Genomic DNA, 7142 nt, shown 5'->3' with positions numbered 1-7142 from the left:
TATTTATAGTTCGGTACGAGTTCGGTACAAGTGCCATATGTTTCTGGAAACCTACGATTCTTGTGATTCCAGCTGTGTAATCCGTTTCAAGATCAGACCACCACAGCAGCTACAAACAAGACTTTTGTCAGACAACGACAAACAAATGATAGCAAAATCCAGGCAACTCACCGATGACGCCGCATATTGATCCATAAATCCATAACATGCCAACAAAAACGGCGTTGTTACGTCGTAAAGGTCCAATAAAACAAAATCCCATAAAAGATTTAGTCCAAAACACGGGATTACATCCATAAATATCCACCAACTGGCGTTTCATCATTTCATATCAGCTGGAAGATATGAAAGAAAGTAGTTTTGTTTTTAGCAGAAAAGCAAGTTTGCATGAGAGCACAGCTACAAACCCGGTATCAAAATGACTACCGAAATCCAACCTTTACAATGAAACGTCACTTTAACCAAATGGAGCTTCATGTCTTGACTGACAGGCTACATTACCCAACCAGAAGCTACGTTGAAGAACAGAGTCAACCCCTGTCTCCTTACGTGGATCAAGCCTGTCACGTCGTACGGCTCAGATGACAGGCGTTTCATATCTCCAATGAAATTGCCTAAAAAACGAATAGCAGGCAGGTAATCCCAACAGCCTTCAATTTGATAAGAACAGACAGCTGCTGATAGAGCCTCGGTTTGGCCGTGAATCAGCATGAAAATGCATTTATACTTAATTTTCTCTGTGTCAGCAATACTAGTAGTAAATATGAATAGTACCTCTATAGGTTTGCAAGACTGTAAGCCTTTTAAATAGGTTTATAGTATATATATCATGAATATTTTCAGTCTCAAAATGGAAAAACGCCTAGACATTTCATTAGAAAAACATGTGTAAAATACTCATTTTCTGTGATATTGTTATCTGCTTTTTACTTAGACTAGATAAGGCTTTAGGCTATAATCCCATTGTGTTTTCCAGTCCATAAATCCCATTTATAGTCATCTACAGGCATCTATTTACAAAGAAATGTTCAGGCGGAAATAAAAACCTTGTACTTTAGTGTGTTCAAACTTATATAACTCAGTGTCAGCAGCACTTAAAGTGATTCTGACTATTGAGGGAAACAAACTTCAGATTGTTACCTTTCAAAAGAGACCAAGACCATGCATTTACTCCAAATAGTTCAAGTACAGCTTCCAATTTACTTTGGGGATACCTGGATAGGCGTTTTTTGTCAAATTTTACAGGAACGCTAAGTTAATACTTGTAAAGCTATCTAATTAACATGTTATATCTTGTCTCTTTAATTCCTAATTCCACAGCTTTATATTTCGCAGATTTTTGTTTTACTTTGGATATATTAATATCATTGTAATAGTACATCTCATGAAAGCAAGGAAGGGATTAAGTGTATTTCCCAAAATGTCAAACTATTCCTTCAATTGTAGGGTTAGTTCAGCTAAATGGAATCTCGAAACCTGTGTATATAAATCCTTAATTATTTGTCCGGATAGACACCACTCTGAGTAATTGAGAAGATATTATGTTATGTAATCTGAGTGAACTGACCGGTAAACTGTACAGTGGTAGTTTAGGGCAGAAGTTCCTCCACTTGCATTTATCCTCCCGTCCTGTATTTTGTGCAGAATAATTGTTTCCCCCACCCCTGGATGTATTTCCTGTAGAATCTAACTTGTATATCGTAACACAAACACAGGTTTAGAACGCTAGAGTTTCCAAACGATCCCTCTTGGAGTGTAACAGGTGGAACCTCTGCAACAGCTGCTTCTGTACCTTCTCTCCTCAGGCCCGTCCAGTGCCTCTACGCCTCGCCACCGTCTGCTCGGTTTCCAGCGCATCAGTCTCCGGCCCGTTAGGGCCCGATCCTCACAGATGTCAACGTACCTTTTTAATTGTACAGATAATACGACAGGGACAAAGAAAACAACTCAGCGCATGCTGCCTACAGGACACTTGGCTCGGCAGGCAAAGGCCATTTACAGTACACAAGTACATACCAAAGCTGGACCGCGTCAGCTGTTCGCTCAGTAAAGATCAGAATGGCCAGCCTTGACGCCATGTTTGTTTTGGCACATGAAGCTGAAACACTGCCCTCAAAGAAACAATGGAGTTTCCTGGTTGTGCCTTCAGGGAAGTGTTTTTTTTTTAAAAAGGGGAAAAAAATGTAGTGTTGCTTGCTTCAGAGATGTAGTGAATATATTCACCCATAGTACACACAGTAGCTGCATTGTTTCCCCCTCCTTTTAATTTATTTATTTGTTTTATATGGCAACAGACTGCTGAAGTTGAATAACTTAATCCCCCTTAGAAGGTGCCAATTCTTGTGAAAGTGAATTGTGAATTGAATGGAAGTTTTGAACTCAGAATGTATCTCTGTAGTGAATGTAATGTTGTTGTTGATGAAACCAGCTCTGAAAAAAAAAAAAAGGAAATGTAAACGACTACCCAGAGCGGGGAAAGACATTTTAATCACCGATGGCTTTCAGCTCTTCAACCCGACTCCAGCGGTCTTACTTTCCAATGTGATGTATTACACACTTAATTATACGTTTGCAAAATGAAGAGTTGCAGATATCTCTTGTGGGAATTGCATGTGGTTGAAAATGCCTGTTCACCAATCGGAAGAATGTCCACAAGTGTGACGTGTATTTCTTAAAAGGGCCTGACAAACACTATGATTACAAGTGAAAGTGTGCTTTTGGTTAGACAATGTGACTGTATTTTCTCTTTATAAAGAAACACAAAGGCAATGTTGATACATTACCTTCTTTGATTGCACAGGTTTACAAGGTAATTATCCTCCAGCTCACAATATGATGGTCGAAATCTAATCCAAGACGTTTGATTCCAACGGGACATTTATTTTCCATTATGTACGTCTCTTGATAAAGGCTGAATGTTCCTTACTGCTCTACTGATTATCTATGGTGCGTATTTATTATGAGTTTCCACTATTGCAATGAATGGACATGTACGGAAATAAAGGTGACAAAGAAGAAGAAAAAGGTAGTTGTTTTAAATAAATATCAGTAATTATGACATGACAGTGAAACAAAAACCTTATCTAATAGGTAAAAAATGCAGATCCGCCCCAAGTCTGTTTATTCATACTGAAGACAAATGGGTAACAAATATACAATTTTCGAAAAAAGAACAAGTCACTTCTTGACAATTACTGTCCGTGGTTGTTCACCACACAATGTTTGTTCAGACAATTTGCAGTCGACATCCATGTCTGTCCAAAATGTCATCATTTCATTATTTTTAGCCTGCCAGACATTTGCACGGACGCCAGTGAGTTTGCCCTCTTGACCCCCAAAATGGAATGAGTTTGTACTAAATTTGATGAAACCCACTAAGCAAAAAGAAGTACATTTCATGTATATTTCACAGATGCACATTGTATTCCAAACTATATTGCTAATGTCCTCACCTGCTGTGGGCGGCGCCATCAAAATGCTACTTCACTGTACTGGATTGTGCTGTATGCAATGTTTGGGCACAAAAAACAACAACATACAACCATAGATTAAAGTGTATTTTTTTTCTTTTTATTTGCAGTACATGATTTTTTGTGTGTTTCTTTTAGGGGTGGCATCATTAGATCCCAGTGCATGTATTCTAATCGTGCACTTCTTCATTGGTTGCGGTTTTTGGGACGCGCAGATCCAGGAATTCTTAAAACTACTTGCATGGCTGGATTCACTAGCAAACATAACAGACCAGCACCATACATATAATGATTTATTGTAGGTATTCACTCATCTTTAATGCAGTTATTAACATTATTGTCCCTACCACATCCCCAAAATCGGAAACCTGTCGGCCGCGTTGCGATTCGAGGAACTCCGGGTCTCCGCGTCAGAACGTCGGCCGACGGATCCGCTGGCGGGTAAGACTGATTACGCAACATCATGACTATAAATCAGTCACAGAACTAAAATTGATCTTATTCATGAAAAAAAAAAAAACAGGAAAAAAACATGGATTGACAGTACCAAACATTTTCTTTACCTTCAGGAGACAGCTAACACAGGCTAGGCCCATCAAACACTACTAGCACAGTTTGCTGAAGGTATTGCACATTTAGTTTCAAAACAAAAAATTGAAATAAAACCCTCCAACCCCTCTAAAAAACAAAACAAAAAAAGGGAACAAAAAATACATATAACAATTCTCTTACTTCTAGGTGAAGTATACATAATGTACAAAACTAGAAGTCTGTTGAAACCGACAAATAGTACACTTTCAAATAAATAAATAATGGAATCTGTTATTCACACGTCTTCGATAGCTAATTCTGCAGGCGACTAAGTAAATGCAAGAACTGGCAGAAATTCAGCGTGAGGTAGTTCATCAAAGCCGACTCAAATCAGAATTACATTGTTTGGAGAGATGCGGTAATTATATTTAAAGAAGACAAAGAAGAAAAAAACAACAACCTAAGAAGAAGAAAACAAAATAGTCCGATTGAAGCTCCCTAAGGTTGGGTTGAGGAAATTAAGAGCACTTTAGTCAACAAAAGATCTTTTCAAATTGATTATTTTAGCAAATATGACAGATGGATACATGCATACCACTGCGTCTTACAGATGTGATACGTTAAGGGGTCATTTTTTGTGAACATTTTGTTTGTCAAAATATGGCTGCACATTTACTACTGGGCAATGCATGGCGTTGCAGTTGGAATCCAACAATAACTGACGCGTTGAAGTTAGTTTTGTACTGTACTTGGCTCTGCAGCTGCTGCACTTTGAGCCAAAACCTTCCCTTTTCAAGTTCTGGCAGCTGGAAGGAGAGCTAGAGGCACGAGCTGTTCGAAAGCTCAAACTAGTTTTAACACCGGCGTTGACAAAGTGAAGCACATCACAAAATTAAAATGGGTTGCACCACATAACTAGTTATTGAAAAGAACTGACCGTAGGGCAAATATATTAATTGCTACCTGTTGTGTAGCTTACTGACAAAGCTATGATTAACAATTGCCTGCTAATTTATTTTTATGTTGAATATTGCATAGCTCTGTGTTGAAGCTGTTGCATCGCTCATTTGCTTGCTGACACATCAAATGTCAACCGTTTAATGTTCGGTGATTTATTATCCATTCAAATTGCTGAGTTAAAAAAAAGGTTATATAGTTGACAAAATGCTGTTTGATAATGATGTAAACTGGGAAGTTTGTATAGCGTAAAACAAATTCTACAGAATTAACCAAAAAATACATCAAATAGTCATACTTAGATTTTAAAAAAAGGCAGATACATTTAATATATCTACTAAAACTTTCTGGAAGTTATGTTTGTAGCAACAGATGTACGCGCTGCTCTGGTTTTTAACTGGATAAGATGTTCCCCAAGTTTGAATGGTGCAACCCCATAAACATGATTAGTTTGGACACACACACACACACACACACACACACACACACACACACACACACACACACACACACACACACACACACACACACACACACACACACACACACACACTCTGAGTCCAGCGCTTGAAAAAGAGAAGGCGCCACAGTGAGTCAGTGATTGAGAGACCGTGCCGTTAAAGTCTTCACGTCCGTCCCAACTCGGCTTCCTGCCGATCACAGGCTTGGTTATGTGAACATTTAAAGCAAACAGAATTGCTGCATGGGAAGTTTAAAATAGCAAGGACTCCTTGGTTTTATTAATTTATGACCGTGATATTCACGATCTTAAATAATAATAATAATACATGAGACGCTGCCTAGATGGTATGGCTTGTTCTAACTTGAGCAACCACGGTGAGAGCATTTTTTCCCCACTGTGGCTGTTTGGGTCTTCCCCTCAGATATGTATTCAGACCGTAAGCATCAATCTGCAGTTCCAACAGCAAACAGCATCCAAATACTGACGAGGATGCTGTCGCAGAGTTCCCGTGCTTAGCTTGATCCGGTAGTTGAGTAAAAAACAAAAACACCCTGTTCATTCTGATCTCTTACAATCATCACATTGAAGTACTCAAAGAAAAGCCCGCCCCCCTCCCCAAAAAATAAAAATATTTCGGTTGCTGCAAAGAAACACTCGTTATCACTTTGATGAAAGACCTTGATACAACTGCCTTTTCTTCTGAGATAACTCAAACACGGGCTCGAGCATCTCAACACACACGTCATCGCCTTACCCTGCAAGACACCCATGTCTCCCGCTCGAGGGCCAAAACTACAAACAAGTAGAAAAATATACAATACATTTGTGAGAACTACAACCCCCATCATACGTTATCCATTTGATACAGAGACTACTACTGTTAACCAGATGCCGTGAACGCCTACATCAAATGAAAACACTTCCTCCCACATACTCAGGAATGACTGACGAACAACAGGCACTTTTCCTTTTGACGCTAAAACAAAAAACACTCAAAATGGGCACTATTATTGCATAACGTGAGAATAATCCATTTCTTTTGACTGGTCGTTTGTGCTGCCGAGTCTGAGCGTCTTCTTTTTTCTTCTCCACAATTGCAGGCAAGTCTGGTTGACTTGTAGTGTTTGGCCAACTTTGAGAAAAATCCCTCTCAAATGTCCAAAATAAATAGAAAGAAAGTACATTACTAATAGCGGGATCTGGAAGCAGGAAGCCGACATGTTTTCACACTGTTCTGTGAGGCTGCAGAATCCGAACCCTCCACGACACCCAACACCGACACGTTCACTTGCCTTCTTAATAATCACGATTCCCTACTTGACTGAAGCGCATTCTACTTACACAGTCACCAACTTCACAACCTCGCACAACTCTACGTCTCGAAAAACCTCCCAAAGCACGACAAAAAAAAACAGTTAGCGGTACCTCACTGTCAAAGCGAGCCAGAGGAGAATGTGAAAGAGTGGCACGCATCCAGACCGCCAAAAGCAGCGCCACCACTCCGGTTCCTAAAGGTCACACAGCCTGTTGTAGACGAGAGGTTCTTTAAAGATTCAAAAAGCTCTGGGTTATCATGCGGGAACCAAATGTGCTATTATCAATCCCCTCGTTTAAATGCAGAAAAGTAAAAAGTAATCATATGGTGAGTGAAAGTAATTTTTTTGAAATCCTATCATGTCTGGAAAGGAAGTGAAGAAGGAGTAAAAGTATAAAGCTTTCAT

Source organism: Taurulus bubalis, assembly GCF_910589615.1.
Source record: "Taurulus bubalis genome assembly, chromosome: 2".
In the NCBI taxonomy this organism is placed as follows: Eukaryota; Metazoa; Chordata; class Actinopteri; order Perciformes; family Cottidae; genus Taurulus; species Taurulus bubalis.
Note: the sequence above shows the minus strand (reverse complement) of the source record.